Source organism: Stegodyphus dumicola, chromosome 2, assembly GCF_044657685.1.
Source record: "Stegodyphus dumicola isolate Sdum_Otavi_A_Nest chromosome 2, ASM4465768v1".
Taxonomy (NCBI): Eukaryota; Metazoa; Arthropoda; class Arachnida; order Araneae; family Eresidae; genus Stegodyphus; species Stegodyphus dumicola.
In genome coordinates this window covers 56,282,031-56,301,819 of record NC_140769.1, presented here as the reverse complement: position 1 = coordinate 56,301,819, position 19,789 = coordinate 56,282,031, and the positions used below count along the sequence as shown (strand labels likewise).

Below are 19,789 nucleotides of genomic sequence, written 5' to 3'. Positions count from 1 at the left end.
TCGATAATAAAACAAATTCCAAATTTCAATTTTGGTCTTCCACATGCCCATATTCGTTGGAGGATTACGTCATTGAAATTCGATTGTGATACTGTTGTTTTATCACAATGCAAAAAATAGACATATATTTATGCAGATTTTTCATTATTTAATTTCTTCAAATATGATGCAGGACTCTAACATTTGGTGGCAATATTTTGAAAAGTGATTCGCCGTTTATAGTGATTCAACGCAAAATCGCAAAACGAAAACAATAGTCCTTCAGGGTCAAAGCCCGTTCGAATTGAAAATATTTGATTAATACATATTAACTAGAAGCTTATGAGAATTTCTCACATTCTTCTGAGTGTGTTCGCGTGGTGTTACTTGTAGCACGCTCAGCTAGCACTGGAAGATTAGTACGTTGAATCTGAGCGAGGAAATAGCTGATTTTTTACGTTTCTCTCTCCAGAAAACTTACTGTCTTTACAAAATTAGTAGGAAATTCAAAGTAAAATATAAGAAAAATAAAATACAGAATGTTGATGAAGCCATACATATCGCTCATGGTACCGAAAAGAAGTCGAGTTTCTAATCAATCACAGAAAAATCATAACACATCACAGAACCACCATAGAACCATCACAGAACCACCATATAATCAGCACAGAAGATCATAGAACAATCACAGTAATGTTGTCTTACAATAATCACAGCACAACATAAAAGAATCATAGAACCATTATATAACCACCATAGAACAATCACAGAAATTTAATCCGAAATATTTCTTCTTCATAAAGTGTTCATAATATTAAAAGTGATTATTAATTTCATATTTTAAAAATTAAATAAGTTTTAGCTAAAAATATTTAACAAAAATATGCACTATTTTTTTTACTAATGAAAACGGATAATAATATTAAAAAGCATTGACATTTCCTCAGCTTGCCACTGATATTTTATTATCAATGTATTTTTGAATCTCTTTAATAATATAAAATAAAATTTCTATCACTTCACTTTTATGAAAGTTTTTTTTAAAAAAAATTATTGGCATTTTTATTCTCTCTACAGTTTTTTTAAATTATGTTTTTATTTTATATAAATTTTTTTTAAAGTTTTGTTTATTTATTTTTTAAGCGCTTTTAAGTAAAGATACGTAAATGAGTTCGTCTTATATCCGGTTCTGTAGATTTGTCGAAAAAAGTTTAAAGGTGGCTAGATTTACAATACATTTTGCGCCATTTTCATGGAATTCTCATTGTAAACACTGGATTGTAATTTTCGAGCAGATAATTTCGCTGAAAGATTTTGAAAAGGTTTTGAATACTTTTTTACCTCATTGGAGACGTAAAACTGTCAACGAACTCCACAGTTTTATTTGTTTTGAAGAACCTGTTTTTGTGATGAATAAAAAACATTCGTGTTAAGAAGGTATGCAAATTATTCCTTGAAACTATTTTCTAGTTGCAGCAAATAATAAACTAATTTGTTTCTTTTATTTTTCTCTTTCTTGAGCCAGTTTGTGAAATGCGCTTTTCATTCTTATACTGCAAATTACAAAGCTCAGAACCACAAATTTAAAATTTGCTTGCAATAGTTTTTATGCAAAGCCCTAAACATCGTAGTTGATTTTCTAGTCTAGGTAAGATGAAAACAATGTTTCGCAGGCAAATGTAAAAGACTTGAAGTAAATTAAACGGAAATTGAATTCTTTATTACGTGAAAATTAATCTGACGATAGTAATAATAATATGAAGCTATTACTTACATCATCATAAAATTATCGGTCATGTATTAAAAAATCATAAAAATATAGGTTATATGTTAAATTAACAGCATCAAATTCTTGGAGACTACAATAGGATACAGTATGTCTTCTAAGTAATATACAAAATATTGAAAACTATTGCACTAAATATCTCCTGAATGACTGGCCTTAGAACTAAGTTTGGTTTGGTTATTTGAATATGGCGAAAGCAAACGAGGGCTACCTTCTGAGAGAATGGGATAATTTCGCGGCGCACTTGTTAAGGGAAACCGGTCAGTATTCACCTTATACACTCTTTTGAAAAAAAAAAAAAAAAAAAAGATATGGAAATATGCGAGCGGTATGTGGCCTGGCATTATCTTTTTGGAAAATGGCCCCTGGATGCCATGCCATTAAGGGTAATGCAATCGGCCACAGGATGGTATCAACACGTCATTGAGCTGTTAAAGATGTACAGAGCAGAGAATGACTAAAGATGACCTGCTGTCATAAGAAATAGAGCCCTACACCATCACACCAGGGGTTATGGCTGTATTCCTTTGTAAAACAAAGGCTGATTGGGACCGCTGGCTTCGTCGGCTCCAGACACGAACACCGTGGTCATATGCTTCAAGAGCGAGCGGGTTTCATCGCTAAACACTATACGATGATGGCAGCCATGATGATCGGCTGCGACACCACTCATGACGACTCTGCTGATGTTGTGGGGTCAAAGGCAAGCGTCTTAAATGCCTCTGTGAGCGTAACTCGGCCTCAGACAAGCGCCATGAGATGGTGGATGGTACCACGGGAGGTATACACGCGGTTGTAGTGCGTTGAATAGTCGAAAATGATACCATTGGGGAGACTCGGGGCTGGCGAACAATCATCCTATCTTTCCTCGCATTTGTGCTCCTTGGCCTTCCAGATCTTTCATTTCGTCGGCAATTTCCTTTTAACAACCATTGCTGCGAATATCTTTGCACAGCAGTGTCTGGACGCTGCAGGTGGCTGCCTATTGCTCGGTATGACCACTCAACTTCACGCAACCCTACAATGCGACCACGTTCGAAGTCGTTTCGTTGTCTGTAAGGTCTTCGTCGATATCGTCATAATGGCATCTTTAGTTGCTTCTTTACGGAATTACAATGGCAGCAACAGAAAAAGATAAATTTTCCGCTACTGTTACTGGTTTTATACTTTGCGGATTGCTCACTAGAAACGCGCACTATTGTTGCAATTCCTGTTCATTCGCCTTGAAACTTTGATGATTTGCATATTCGATCAAAATGTTTTTACATACCAAATTTTGTTACAATTGCAAAAGTCCTTCTTGGTGCTTCGATTTTTTTTTTTTGCAAAAGAGTGTAAATGAAGAAAATCACGAAAGTCTCCCATGAGCGAAAAACCCTGTTCTCTTCGGCTCAAACTTGGGTCGATTATCAGTATTTAGTGGTCTCAACTAGTCAGCAGCCCATCAGCAGCCGAGGGGTAAGATCACTGAATACTGGTAGTTCCTACCTAGGTTTGATTCCATGCTGCATAGGCGTTTTCGTGGTTTTTTTTTTTTATGTGTAACGATTATACGAGCCATTTTTCCTTAGAATGTGCTTCATGAAGGCATCACATCCCTTAAGAAGATAGTCCGAGCGTGCTCGGCCATAATCAACCAAACCAAATTAACTTAACCATTCAGCCATTGTCGGGGTGGTGTAGAACCTTGGTTCTAAAAAAAAGAAATGAATTAAATAAGGTAGATTTTCAGATTGGGGTAATTTTATTCACGTGATTTTAGTAAATATATACGAGATTTAAATTTTTTTATATAGACTGGTGCTAAGAAATAAACAAAGAGGAAAGACTTTTTATTACTAAGTTATTTGAATTAAAAATATCATTCCTACTCACTCAATAAAGATTATTGTATTTAGCATCATTGCAAATTTTGCGAACCGCATAGAAGTATTGCTGATGAAAGCTACGAGCATTAAGTTTTCAGATACAGTTCAAATGGCAGGCACTTGCTTCTAACGGCATTGGCCACTCATAAGGCCAGAAGTGGTAGCCATTTTATTGAAGAGGCACCTAATAGGCGGCCACCGTTACCTCCTATGAAGGGACAGACAATTTTACACCCATGCCTTCTCCGGGATTCGAACCCGGGCCCTTTGGTATCGCAGTCAGGCCACTAGACCGTCTGAGTGGCGTTTTCAGATACAAATTTTAGAAGCATTTTGAAAGCAAAAAATGGATTTAGAATTCTTACAAGCAGACTATATAACTTGATATTTTGCATCTAGCGAAATAAAAGTTTCACGAGATCACTAAAATTGATTATTTCACTTCGTCAGAAATTAAAGTAAGTCATATAATTCCTCCCCTTTTTTGCGAGACCAATTTTGCATATTAAGCAATGCTTTGAACTCAAAAGATTTATAGCTGGAAAAAGAACAATTTACTAACTTAGTAATCTGTAACAAGCACAGCAATTTCAAGTAAACAAATTATTATTTGGAGCTGCTAAGTTTCAAGCGTTAATCTGCATCAGTTTTCGAAAATTAGAAAAAAATATAGATTTGTTATAAACCTTGTAAAATGCCTCTGTAAAACGTGGTTTTGAATTATACAGTTATACGAGGTATTTTTTCCATAAACGTATATACAACGTTTAAAGATCGATGACAGTTTGAAAGGGTTATAGATGAATCTCATAGCTTCCAAATGTTGAAAACGTTAGGTGTATTTACTCATGCATAAATATATATAAGTATTAGCTTTAACTTAAAGTTTGGCATTATTTAGGCTACACAAAAGGTCAGGGTGAATTATCTTCAGCATAAGAATAAATATTTATAGAAATTATGCATAACTAAATATTAAATAACTAAAATTTATTTGAAGCACAATCTGTGATACAATTTAAAATGAGTCAACAGCATAAAGAGCAAAGAATCATTAGCTTAACGAATAAATTCAACAGGTGGTCTAAAGCCATTTATTGTCCATAAAACAGATATTTCGGAATCTCTGCCTCTAACTACAAAGATCCTAATTCCAAATTACGCTCTTCAAACACTGTTAAGCTCACTGTCAAATCCCACAGGGCAAAATTTCTAGGTGATGATCAAGAAATGCTCAATTTTACTCAACTTGACACTTAACAAGCCATATGTACAATGAAGAAGCCGCATTTGGACTGAACTAATTATTGTCACTAAAAACAAGAACAGGAAAGTGTAAATCAAAGAGTTAACAGAAATGCGGTGCGGACCGGCACTGCATAGGACCAACAGCCTCTCTAATAGCAGTGTCTACCAGGAACAAAGTCTCAGAGCATTGATATGTCAACAAGGGTTCGAATCACGGTAAACGAGCTTGCATGGGCGTTTTCGTGGTTCTCTCCATGTGTAACGTGTATATGAGCCAGTTTCCCTTAGAACATTCTACACAAAGGCACCCTCTCCCTTAGGCAGGTAGCTGGCGTCTGCTTTGCCTTAATCAAATAAACCAAGCAAATCAATCTAAATTGATTGAGAGGATTGATTGACAGAGTAGTTCAAAAACCAGTTTCGACTTTATTCTGATTTCGATCTTATGTAGGTACCATAAAAGGGAATAATTTAATCAAATACTTTCCCTTTTGATTATGTGCTATTGGTGACTGTAATCCTTGGCTACATTACGCAGCATCCATTGCAAGGTGATCAGTATCCGCCGAGAGGTAAAATCGCTGGTAGTTCCGACCTGGGTCTGAGTCCAGGCAAACAGGCTGATTGTATGAGCGTTTTCGTTGTTTTTTACGTGTGTAACGTATATACGAGCCAGTTTACATTAGAAAGTTCTTCAGAAAGCATCCCTTCCCTCAAACAGATAGCCCTAGCGTGCTTTGCCATAATCAGATAAACAGAAATCAAACTTCACTGCGTGTCCGTCCTATGTAGTGTCAATACTGCGCTGGTGTTGATACTACGCAGAGTCGATTTTATGTCGCTTACAATTCTGTAAAACATATTATCCAATGGCGAACAATTGCCCATTCAACAATGGCTACTCCTAAGGCCTTAGCATTGGCCGTTCCTAAGGCCAGGAGTGGTGATCATTTTATTATGGAGGCATTTAACAACCGGCTACCGTTGCCTCCTGTGAAGAGACGAACAGTTAGAATTATGATTTCTCCGGGATACGAACCCGGGTCCTTCGATACCTTAGTAGGCTCCGCTAACCAGTCTACCGTCTATGCACCAATCTTCTTATTCGTTATTACGTTATTATCGCTTGCCCAAGTGGTGAGGTCTTGTTTGTTATTTATAGTTGATATGTAGCAGTTTATATTGATATATTACATATTCTTTTCCCCTAGATAGGTTTTAATTGACAATTAATCAATTACTTTTATACCTTTGCTATTCTTGTGTCTTATGAAGTTAAGCAAAGAAAATATCTCCTGTGTAAAATGAAACGTCAGTAAAAATATCAAAACAGCATGTAAGGTAATAAACAAAAACTCTAAATTAATTTTTGTACCAAAAAATTACTTACCAATATTTTAAAATTCTGTTATTATTGTGTTTGTTACTTTATTCGCAAAACCTTCCATGACATTATAGAAACCTGATTGCTCTTGCTGTTATGTAGACAATAGAAAAAGATTTTCTGAATGCAAAATATACAACTATTGTTCTAAAAAACTTCTTACGTAGTTTTTATTTAGAAAAAGCTTCTCAGAACTAGCAGCAGTTGCAGCAAATGAGAGAAAAGTTCGTAATTTGGTACTTCGGTTTGGAGATTGTATTTTAGAATAAATTGCCAAAATTCGGAAGGACTGGCAAATGCAGTGTTGCATTCTATACAGAATACGTCCACATAGAAATGGAAGAAAAAAATAGTTCATAACTAGCATGTCCCCTATGGAGACCTGTAAAAAAATAAATGACTATGATATGTGATAATTGATTTTTTTCTTGTTAAAAGTGTCCCAGTCGTGTCTTTATGATATTAAAGGAACTTATTTTTAAAATAAAATTTAAGACATTTGACAGTTAACCGGTTAATTACTATTTGCATTTACAGTAAACATCTGAAATTACCATTAAGCTGTTAGAAGTCAAAACGCTAATTTTTGACTACGCAGGTGTTTGAGTCGTCGACATCGAAGACACTTAAGTTGTCATTTGGACTGCCCAACCGGGATAGTGTTAACGAAGCTGACTGCCGTACCGAAGGACCCGGCTTTGAATTCCAGAGAAGGCATGAGCATTTGAAATGTTTAGTGTCTGTGCGGTATGGGGGCACTCTACACATGTGGCGAGCCTAATGTCCTTTTGAGAGGTTGGTATTAGAGAAAGAGGCGTAGCAGATCCTCAAGTGCGGGGGGTCCATCAAAATTTTGAGGTTTTTCTCCATCAAAATTGGGAGCGGAACTGAGAGAAGTCGTACACTGTCACCTGCATGGTGCTCAAGGCTCTTGCCTACGGTAGGCTCAGTCTTGCACTGCTTGCCGCGATGAATTTCGCGGGTTTTTATGATGTTACTGAGAGATAAGTGAGATAAGTCATAACGCAACATCAACAAGTTGTCATTTCTTCTTACATTTAACAGCCAAAGTGCTAGGCTAAAAACAAATATTTATATTCCTCACTGTTGATATTTTTGAAAGATGAAAAACAAAAATCTGATAGAGTTACTAAACGTCTCTTAAATGACCTTCGAGTATCGATGAAAAACAATCTTCTACATTTCATTCATGTTTAAATAGATCAAGTACGCAAACTTCATGAAACATTCTCACGGACTTCTTTCTCTCTTACTATGCTAATGACTGGTATCAAGAAGAAAAAAATGGAACATGTAGAAAGCGAAGTCCTTCTGATAAATTATGTGACAAAGTAATTGTAAACACGTTCAAGCTGCAAGGATAGAGTTCGAAATATGAGACTCACGGTAAAATAGTTACGAATGCTGCAAGAATAAATGAGGAAAAGTGTTATATATATTCACTAAAATGTGCATACAATTAAATCAAAACGTAACAGAATTCGAAACTCTTTTAATGATTTTTCAGTGTCCTATTAGCAAGGAAAACATATATATAGAGAGTTTTTTTTAAATGTAAAATTATGTGGATGATTAACGAACACATGCACAAAAGTTAAAAGTTATATTTATGTTAGAAGTTAAATTTAGGACCTTTTATTGAAATTCGAGTCATATATATATTTTTTTAATGATGCGAAATTAAACTACCTTTTTGCTTGCAAAAGGATAATTTTTATAAAATATTTCTGCATTTAAATTTTATTAAAAGGTATCAGATTTTTTTCATTATTTATTATAAGTAACCAAAGGTAAACACTGTTAAAAAATTTTGTTAGGCTTAGATTCGAATCCTAAGTAAGGACTGCGATCATCGAGACTAAATCAAGAAGTGCGTAAAATCTATTGGAACGAAAATCGTGTCACGTGATTTTTATTCGGACAGGCTTGTGCAAAGTCTTCTGAATTTTCTATTGCGGAGCGGTGCTGCTGGTCAAAACTGATATTTTGAGAAAGGTATTTATGAGCCTAAATATTTATGATCAGTGACAGATATATTTACCTAATAATCAACCCACACTTTTAAAACTGTAATAACTAAAAATAAGAAAAGTAATTTTTCACCAGTGGCGTAGCTAAGACATTTGCACCCCTCCCCCGGGAGCCGTCCCTAAAATTGCCGCCCATCTAGATACAGAAGCAAATAACGACAAAAAATATCAAAACAACATGTAAGGAAATAAACGAAAACTCTCCATGCAAAACCCTCCACGATATTGCTGCTAGTTCTGAGAAGCGTTTTCTAAATAAAAACCATTTAAGAAGTTTTTTAAAGCAATAATTCCATATTTTGCGTTCAAGAAATCTTTTTCTACTGTCTACATAACAGCAAGAGCAATTAGATGGATTTCTGTAATATCATGGAGGGTTTCGCGAATAAAGTAACAAGCGCAATAATAACATAATTTTAAAATATTGGAATTAAATGGTTTTTCTTCAAAAATAAATACAGAATTTTCGTTTATTTCCTTACATGTTATTTGATACTTTTTGTTGTTATTTACTTCTGTATCTAGATGGGCGGCAAATGTCACCGGGATCATAATATAGTTGATATTCGCATTTGCAATCAAAACTTTTGACGGAATAAAAAAGGCTATAACAAAACTATGTAGCTGCTATTTTAACTAGTGTAAAAAATTCTTTTCTTCTTAATTTAATTCTGCGTGGCAAATTGGCATTTAATTATTCTTTACCTGCCTCGATGGTTCAGCTGACTAGCTCTTATAAAACAACGTTTCACGCATAAAATGCAGCCCCTAGATAATAGCTGCCGTCCGGACATACCAGGTGGCCCAAGACAAACCGAATTCAAACCAAGTGAAGTCGCCCATGTTCGGTTGCATTTATCTCTTAGGCCATCTTGCATAATATTGCCTTGCAGTTTATGGGTTCTTCGCTTGCTTTGGATCTGGGGCCACTCTGTATACTCAGTTACATACACATCTTACATATGCATTAAATTTTATATTGCTCAGTATGTTGTTAATTTACTATACACATGACAAATGAGTGTACACGATTTTTATAAATGATTCGTCAACTTTCATAATGCTGAGTTTCGTAAAATACTGCCGGCAAATAAATGAATGCTACATGAAATGAAGTAAAAAATCTTTCATATTTTATTCATAATATAATGACATGCAATGCACGTGCAAGGGATACTCCAGATTTTGTCGTACGCGTTATAACATTTTCCTACTGGTGGTCACCAAAGCAGCTAGCTATAAAGCACCTTGTAACTCCTTTAATATGGGAAAGGTACATAACATGTGTCTTTCACATGTTCCCATGAAGACAAAATTCACTAAGCCTAAGGTCTGAAGACGATGGTGGTCATCTGAATACTGCCAATAATCCTGCCAATGTTAACCAATGATTGTGGAAGCCCACCTTTCAGGTAGCGACGAATCTCATCTTTGCTGGGAAATGAAACTTGTAAATAATAAATCAGCTGCAACATATTAAGATATGACATATTCGTCACCATACTTTTGACAAAAATCAGGTGGCCTTTTCTATGAAATGCCGCAGAAGTTTTGGTGAATCCCATTCATCGAAGGTAGGATAATTTTCAATACCTTATATTCGGATAGTGATGGGACGATGTACCATTCCACGCAAACGAAACGTTGCTTCGTCGTTAAGTATTATGCGGATGGCCGAATTGTCGTTCGATTTTCAAGTGCTGCAATATAATTGTAGCTTTACCTTCTTTTTTACTTAATTTACCTAACTCAGACATTATCTACTTTTTAAACTAATTTTTATCAGTATGTCTCTATTATTAAACTAGTCTTTATTATAATTTATTGCAATCTCATTGTGTTATATTCAATAAATGTCACCTTATTTGCCATATCGGCCCTTTGCCGTGGTTGATTGATTGTTCTCCGTTGCTTAGTTGGCCTATTTAGCAGAGGGCATAAACAAACAAGCTTTTGAAGATTCTGGTCCCTTTGCTCTTTTTATTTGTAAACGACATGAGACAACAGGTATATAATATTTTCGTTTGCACTTTTCTAATCTTTTGCACTATATTGGGGATTATCTGATGGGTAAAGTAAAATAACGAAAAGTAAAATAAAACAGTATGGATTAATTACATATATAATTAGTATAGTGTTTGTAATGAGCAATATTAAATGACATGGGACTATAAAGTTGGCGTGCTTTTAATATTTAATAAATGCAATAGCCGATAATACGTAATATAAAGAAACATTTAAAAATAAATTAATGGAATCATTTTTAAAATTATCTTCCTTAAGCATTTATAGAACGTGGAGTACTTTAATACATTTGTCAAAAATCGTGATATTTAATACACGGCAGAGATAGCTGACACTAGCTTCCGTTTTTTGCATTGGAATTTAGTTTCATTGCATTGGAATTCGAATTTTCGTAAATGTTCCAAATGATTGCCTTTTTTTACTCTTAAGTCCGTAAAGATTATGTTAATTTTATTAACAGTTAAATTTTAAGTTCCTTTCCTGTCAAATTCTTAACTTCAACTTACTACTTCCGGCCAGAACGCAGTTTTGGAATCACTCTGAATACTTAATGAGGAGAAGCGGTATTTAAACCGAAGTCTACTTGCTGAGTTAGAGAGAATCAGAGTTTCTGATTTGCGCGTGTCTGCCTTTCGGCTACTCTCTCTCTCAAAGCTGTTATTACGGTCGGCCGTACTCAAGCCCTTGATAAGCTTCGCAGTCAAATAGAGTTAAAGGGCCAACTCGATTAGAATCTTGATAGCTTCGGCTATCTCTTTTAGTTAATCTTAGTTTTAGTTTATTTCTTAGTCTCTTAAGTTCAAGCCCAAGTGTCGGTTTTTATTGTACACTCCAAGACGGAGTTTTGTTAAATCTTATTGGATTAATAAAGGGTTAGTTACCCTTTCATCTTGTTGTTTCTTGTTACACGAATTTAAGCGATTATTCGCTAACTAGTTCTTAAGATTCGTCATTTTCTACAGTGACTGAGAAATACACTAGTGAGAATCTTACAAGTCTTTATTATGATTTCCATGACAATCTGAAGGGCTTTTCATAAAATTTCCAGAGGTACTGATTACCATTTCTCTTCCACTACTTTCAAGAAGTCATTGGGAAAAAGAAATGGAACTACTTCTGTAAATATCGGACGTAAAACTTTCTCCTTATAATAGTACCTTGAGTTGGCATTTCATATTTCCTCCACTATTCTTATTTTTAATTTCTCATTATAAGCTTTCTTTGCGTTGATAGAACTAGGTTTGCACTCTTTTTTCTCTTCGTTTTCAAAAATAACTAGGCTTTATTTTTGTTACAGTCATTTAGGTAAACCCATGCTTCATCAGGGGTCACAATGTATGTTACTTCTGCTAAATAGTTCCCATGTAAGATTTTACAATATGTTCTGCATTGAGCCACATCCTCGGCAAAATCTAGTAAAGATTATACTTTTTAGCTTTTCCTAAGTTATAAATCTTAGTGTATTATTTTATTTATTGATGCTAGAGATATGTTTAAAGAGTTTATAATTAATTTCCCCATCGGGGTTTCTCTGTTAATAATGATTTAACTTTACAAACATTAAAAATAGTATGCACCTTTTTCTTGTATTAGTTTGGACTCTTCCATCCATGTAGAAGTGATGACTAATTGTTTTTTCCTTTCTGATTATTAATTTTACTTATTTTGCACTTAAAAATTTTAATGGACTTAAAAATTAATTTCACAACGGCCCACCAGCGGCTGAGTGGCAAAGTCGCTGAATACTGGTATTTCAGTTCGAGGTTCTAATTCCGCGAACGAGTTGGCTTATGGGCGTTTTCTGGTTTTCCCCATGTGTAACGTCTATACGAGCCAGTTTCCCCTAGAAAGGGCTCCACGAAGGCATCCCTACCCCTAGGCGGATATTCCTCGAGGCTTTGCCGTAATCACATAAACCAAACCATTTATATATCCTCCATAGCTTGTTTACATGCGACATTTTGAAAGAAGAGTAAATTTAAAAGTAGCAGACGATATATCTAATCTCAAATAATAAGCTGTTAGCAGAAGTTTTTATTCTAAAAATATCTGCTTTTTAAAAATCTTTATAGAAATCGTTCAAAAAATGTGTAGACACTGTATTTATTTCGCTGAAACCGCAATCACTGTCTTCCTTCTTCAAAAATGTCCTTGTAGTCTGCATAGACTCAGGCTTGTGTTGAGATGATCTCCAGCTTGAAGTAGAATCCACAGAAGTAGGTACTTCTTTAAGGCGGCAAATCCAAAAGCAATTTCCATTAATCATTATACACTACCTTAAATCAGGGTTATACTGAAATATTTCTCTAGTTCCCATTATCATTGCTTAAGGAGGCTGACTATCTGTGAATTTAGCGGTATGGAAACAAGTTTTGTCGTGAAACAAGACAGTCCTTTTACTCAGCTTCCTCAATTTTTTGATTGAAAACTGTACTAAGTATACCTTACTCATCATTCACCTTTAATATATTAAGAGTTTATTAAATTTATTTGAAAAGCTCTCTTGTAACGTCACCAATTTGAAATGCAGTTTGACGCTCGTTATAGAAACTTTACGTATGTTATAGAAAAAGACATTACTTCGAACGATCAATGTAGCAGAAACGTATTAGTATTGTCTCATCAGGTGGGAACCTTTCATACCAATCTTTCTAATAGAATGATAGGTATAACGGGTGATCTTATAATTAAAGTCAACTGCACTCCATTTTTTCGCCCTTTTAGTTCTCTGACAATAAACACCAAAAGTGCTTTTTCGGTATTTTCTTCATTCAGTTCGTAAAAGCGAAGATTATTCCAACCCCAAGCTGCCAACAGTACCTCTGATATATGACCAATGCTACATATGTCTGAGATATGCTACATATATTACAACACTCTTAGTTCCCGCTTCTCAAAGCATTCAGAACGTGCAATTTGGAATTCCATGTACAGTTCAGAATCTTTCCTTTTGAGTGTTACTTTAAGCAAAATTTTGAACTTAATTAGAAGCGTTGGTCCGGAAAACAATTAAACTTGCAGAAGGTAAGAAGAACTAAACGAGAAATTAATTTTGTATTTTACCTGTACAAAACCACGAAACATTTTCTGAAGCCAAGGCGTTACACAGAGAAACAAATGCAGGATAAAATTGCCAGCAGTTTTACCCGGCTGTCATTTAATTTCCACAGAGAATGTATACATTAAAAAATATCCTAGTTGATAAAATAAAGCACAGATTTTCTCCTGTTTATAAACATAGAGTACTCATATGAAGATCTTTCAGTAACCGAAATTGCATAAAGCAAAAAAACAATACAGGAAATACAGGGAAAAAAAAAGGTCTAAGGATTACAGGCCTTTAAAAACACTATTAAATCAAACCGAACAACTCTTAAAATTAACATAAAAGAGAGATTGTTAGAATAAATGCACTGTATACAGAAATGTCAACCACCTATTTACAGTTATGTTTCATTTTCTGAAATTGAAGAAATAGGGATTAAGATTTGCATGAGGTAGTGATTGTGATGAGAGTGCATTAAGTTGAATCATCTGAGATATGCTACTGGCAGATGCAAGACTTATGAATGGGAGACAAGATTATCGTATATTAATATCTTAACATTATTTATTTCTTTATATTTAGTCCGAAGGGGCAATTTGCCCAGAAGGACTATTCATTTCTTTATGGCATTTTGCGTCGATTCACGATAAGCGTTGCTTCACTTTTGAAATTGTTGTCACCAACTACTATCGTCCTGTATTATATTTAAAGAAATTAAATAATGAAGAATCTGCATGAATGTATGTATATTTCTCGCACTGTGAACGGCACCTAGAGCCACCAAAATTTGAATAACGTAATCTTCCATAGAATATGGGTATGTGGAAGCCCTAATTTGAATTTGAAATTTGTTTTATTATCGATTTCATATTTTGTAACACCTCAACGAATTTTTTAGTGACAAACTCAATGATTTAAAAGAGAGAAATGGCAACACTCTACGGAGGGAAAAATTATATCCAGCGCGTGAGACTCTGTATAGAAAATTCTGAAGATATGCTCATTTAAAAATTATTTTGCAATGTTGAGCTGAATTTGTGGTTTAAGTGAGAAGAACGTTATATTTAATAAATACAGGTAACACACAAAATGTAAAAAACTCCCATTTGGACGTAATTTAAAACCTGAAAAATTTAAAATCAGATTTATTTATTTATTAATTTTTTTATCAGATAGGTTCTTTCACAGTTAAAGTCATATTTTACTGCAATTTCTGAGTAAAACAAACATAAAACGATATTTTTGCTTTTCCTTTTCTTCAAAAAAGAAAAAATCTTATTTCCTTAACTGTAAAAGGGAATAATTTATGTCTTTCGTAAAACCGCATGTGTTTGTAATGTGAAGAATATTTGGGATCAAAAAGGCTGTCTGCGGAAATAAAAAGAAAATATCAGTGAAACTGGAAAATTGCAGCCAGGCTTTGAAAAGCTAGTAAAACACCACAAAATGCCAAACACATTCGAGGAAAAAAAATTTATTATTTGAAAGTGGAGTTCGCATTTTCGTGACCATCTGAGCCTAGTTTGACGACTCATGATGCATACTGCGATGAAGGGTCGTGATAAAAATGAAAAGGGCGTGAGAACATTTAATTTGATGAGAGACGTCCATTTGCTTCACGAGTCACTTCACTCGGACGACAGGCACATGAAGTGAACTCTGGTACAGAGGACGTGATTGCATTTATCTGATTCGTGATCGCTAAAAGCAGAGAAACTACAGATAAAGTTTTACAAACATTGGTTTTGTTATCTTTAGTGGTTTAAGTACAAAGGTTTTTGTCATGTACTAATAAATATTCTGTTTTAACTGTTTATAGCAGGAGATGAGAGTATGCATCAAAGACCCCAAAACCATTTTAATATGTACTCTGTAATAAAAATGCGAAATGTAAACATGCAAATAAAGGCTCTTGATAGCAACGTTTAGATGTCATTAATATCGTTAGTAAATTGCAGAATGAAAATAAAATGCGGCAATTTTCAATGTGCAGATATAAAAAAATATCTAATTAAAACACGTACATGTCTTAATCAGATGTTGAGTAATATAAAATGACGAAATAGCAGAGTCATCTAACAAATGAGTGAAATATATTTTACTTCTTAACTTCCAAGTACAAAAAAACATTTTTGTTTGAAAACGTGTGCTTTGGGGTTTAATAAAACAAATTCAATGAAATTCACTTACCCGTTAACGACAACCGGTTTTCAATAAAGATTTCATAAATATTGTATTTTTCATTCGGTAAATTAATAACATTACGCATAGACATTAGACATTAGATGAAATATTATATCAGAAATATGCTTACGGCATTAGATGTCAGTTGGTAAGAACTCGGAAGGCAGTAATGCTAAGACGAACTTCTCAATTTTAGAGTAGTGTTTCGATTATTGATGTTTATTATAATGAATATGTTTACATAAACAATCTTATTACGATGAATTTAAAATACAAAATGTCTTCATCTCTTTTGAAAACAATCCCTATCTAAACGTTATCCATACCTGAGCACGTGTACAATAACTTAGGAAATCTAACGTACTATTTGGAAGGTTTCCTTAGTCTATTTATCTCTGAATGGATATTTTAAGAAATTATTTTTTAATTAGAATATTTTGTTAATATTTGTTTGTAAGAATATGAATGATTTTTAAAAGGAAGAAAACGTTAGTGTCAGATAATTTAGAAAAAAGGCCCTAGGTATATTAATGGATTGTGACAAACGCCCCTCCTTTCCAAGGAGGAAAAACTCTATGATTTAAAAATTAATATACAAGACCATGTATCAATATATTTCGAAATAGTGATATATGAAGATTTAATAATTAATTGTAAAAACACATTTTTATCCTTTCAATAACTACGAGATCAACTAATCTGAAATATAGACAAGCCCGTTCATGTATTTAAATCTGGCTTTTGGCAAAAAGGAAATTGTATAAATATTTGGTAACTAAATTGGAAACATTATAGAGTACAGAATGCGATACCGTGCTCCTTGCTCTGTAAGGATCTTAAGTTTTACTAACGTTTATTTTATTTTAAATCTTTACTATCACTTCTTATTTTCTACTTCCGGCCAGAATTATAAGCGTTAATGTATTTATGCAAAGTTTGTCTGGCGAACGCCAAGTATTTAAGTTGTGGCTTTTTGCCAAGCGAGAGAGAGGAAGCAGTGAGTCGAAGCAGGCCGCTTACCTTAGAAGTTTTACTCAGTTGCTGGTTGCATTCCAGGCCAGAGGTTTTAATCCTCTTGATAATTTTTAAACGTATTGTAGTGTTCACAGTTCTCTGTACTACATACGGCTTCCTGTTAATATAAGGCCAATCTTCCACGTTTATTATTTTAAAGTTAAATTAGAGTTTAGTTTTATTTTTATATTTTTACGTTAGACCACAAGTAGCGGGTCTGTGTATTCCGAAGTACGGAAGTTATTGTAAATAGAGAAAAATAAAGGGTTTTGTATACCCTTCTTGTGTATCCTGTCTACTTCCCACAGTTTTGAACATAGCTTTAGTAAGCTCTCTGTTCCGAGTCAGGTCCTTGCATGTTCCCGAAGAAGGTAAGACGGAACATTGAACCTGATAGTGGCGCCCAACGAAGAAGAATAACCATGGCCGAGTTTCAAGAAGAACCTGTGCTGCCTTCAGAAGCGGCTCAGAATCCAGAAATGCACGCTGCCGCCCTGGAAGGATTTGGTTACATCGTCCACACCATGCGCGCTTCGATGAAACCAGAAGCAACATTTAATGGAAACTCACCGGTAACCAGTTTTTTGGAAAAATTGGATGACCACTTCATGCTCTACCCCGTGCACGATTTTCAAAAAGTTACCTTAGCTACCAGCGCTTTGAGGGGCCAAGCGCTTAACTGGTTCAAATGTATAGGCAGAAGTCTCTTGGGTCAAGCAGGAAGTCCCACCTATACTTACGAGAATTTCAAGACTGCCCTACTAAAAGCCTTCCCTGTCGTAAGGGATCGTGCGAAATTAGAAACGGAACTTTTTACTATATATCAACAAAGAATCGAAAACCTCTCAAGCTTTATTTTAAGAAAAATTCACGTTTTCAAACTCTTGTATGGAAACCGTCCGGATCCTGAGATAATTCAAGTGATTTTGCCGAGGTTACTGCCCCAAGTGCAAGACTTTATTGAATTAAGAAATCCGACTACACTGGAAAAGTTATTTGAGCTAGCAATCCAGTTTGAAAGTAGAAGAACGGCGGACGTTGAAAGAAGACTCCAATATCAACAGCGAAACCAATTTGGTGCGCCAAGACTACAGCAAACTCAAGCACACGGCTACGGAAGCAAAGCGAATCAGTGGGCAAGGAAACCCGAGCATTCAAAAACAGCCGGCGAACGTCGAGAATTCAATAGCAATCCAGGAAAAAAGTCTCAAGGCCAGTGGAAAAAGAAGGAAAGCACGAAAACGAAAAAGGATTTAAACTAAAACCGATTTCTGCTGACGGGAGGGTGCGGAAATCCGAAGGCCAAGAAAACCCCTCTTCCTTCAAGTTAAATACAGTAATGGTGAAAAATTTGACTCTTCCGAAGATTGAAGTGTTGGTGAATAATATCCCAGCCACCGCACTCCTGGATACAGGCGCGCAGTGTTCCTGTGTGGCAGAAAGATTATAACGCTGTTAGATAAATTATTTTATGTGCAACAAAGAGCCCCAGAATTTAAAATGGGTGATATAGAAAAACTAATTAAGGAAGCAAAGAAGAATACTGAAGTAGCACAGAGAAAACAAAAATTATATTATGACTTGAAACGACGGGGAGTAGCTTATAAAGTAGGGGATGAAGTTTTAAAAATTAAGCATTCACTTTCTTCAGCTCCGGAAGATAAAACTGCCAAATTTTTTCCACGATTTGAAGGACCATATGTCATAGAAAAAATAACTCACGCTGTAGTAGTGTTAAAAGCTAGAAATGGTGAAAACCTGCTCTGCAAACATTGATCAAATCAAACCCTACTATGATCGCAATAAAATGCAAATATTTTCAGATCTTTTGCAGGATCCGGCACGGCAGACACCGCAAGCACAAGCTCCAGAGGTGGAAAAACGACAAGTACAAGGGCAAGCCATTAAGAGGCAGTAGCATGTGAAAAGAAAGTTTCCCCGCGGAAAAATTGAAGGTAGCAAGAAAAAGAAGCCGTTCCACCGTCCAGAAAAGAGAGCTCACGAACACCCCCAGAATGAAGAAGGGAGAAGGACGACGTATGCAAAGAGAACCAGGAGAAATGACGGCAACTGTAACCCGGCTCTAAAACGGAAGATCTACTCATCCGACAGGACTCTCCGCAGCAAATGTCGCCGAACTGCGGAAGGGCCACCAGCGACGGAGGAAAAGTTACAAGGAAAATTTGAACGGCCAGCAACGAGGTCCAAGCAGGATCACGAAAGAAGTTTCCCGGTTCCGCCAAGACCAGCTGCCATCAAACGACCAAGACCACAGGCAGAAGCGAAAAAGAAGGTATTCAAGGGTGACCGAACTGGAGAAAAAAGAAAGCATCTAGAGGAAAGCACTGAAGGGCGAGCCCGTACAAGAAGGAGGATAAATCAAACAACAATCTGCACTACCTTTCAGGACTGGGCCCAGAAAAGAATGTCCGAATATCACAAAGATAAGTAAAATTTTATGTTACTTTGCAAACTTAAGTTAATCTTTCATTCTTACTGCAAGTGGCAGATTTCAAGAAGTTTTACCTCATGCGAGGTCTACCTTTATCGCCAAAAGGGCGAGAAATGAGTTGTTACCGATTTTGGTATTATGTTTTTCAATTATTCGCGTGTAAAACTAATGTTGATGTATAATAGCGTTGTGTAAAGACTTAAATATTGTAAAAAGTTATTGTATAAATATTATTTAAAACATTCTGTCCAGAAAGAAGTTTTAGTCTGAAAGACTTTTTGAAATGTATTATTTCAATGTAGAAAGAATTGGCACTTGCTTTGAAAAGAATAGAAGTTAACAATGTACTACTAATGTATGTTTTCAAATGTGTAAAATTAACGGCATGTTAATATGTTCTTATATACAATGTGAACTGTTATTTTAAATGTTAAGAAATACCGTGATATGGTAAAAGTGAAAGTAAGGTTAAAATTTTTTTTATTTGTGTGACTGTAAAAAGACTAAATCATGGTGAATATGTGTTAAAGGTTGAATGATGTAGTTAGGCTCTCTGACGCTACACTTCAGAGTTAGCCACTTTTAGAATAGTACCTCAGGGTTTAGAGTTGAAATTAGGGTGTGTTACGAGGTCTTGGTATATTGAATTTTAACACGTTAGTGTTTTGATTGTAGGAGGAAGTGTTGAACACATAGACATAAACACATTCCTGTTTGGTGTTCTTTTACAACACATGTCAGAGAGCACGAGG

The 19,789-nt window shown here is 35.1% G+C and overlaps 1 protein-coding gene across 1 annotated transcript in view; it reads right to left on the bottom strand.

Annotated features, from left to right (window-relative positions):
• LOC146998445 (uncharacterized) overlaps window positions 1–19,789 on the bottom strand; it is a 50,601-nt gene that overhangs the window by 901 nt on the left and 29,911 nt on the right. The gene's annotated exons all lie outside the window — the stretch shown is intronic.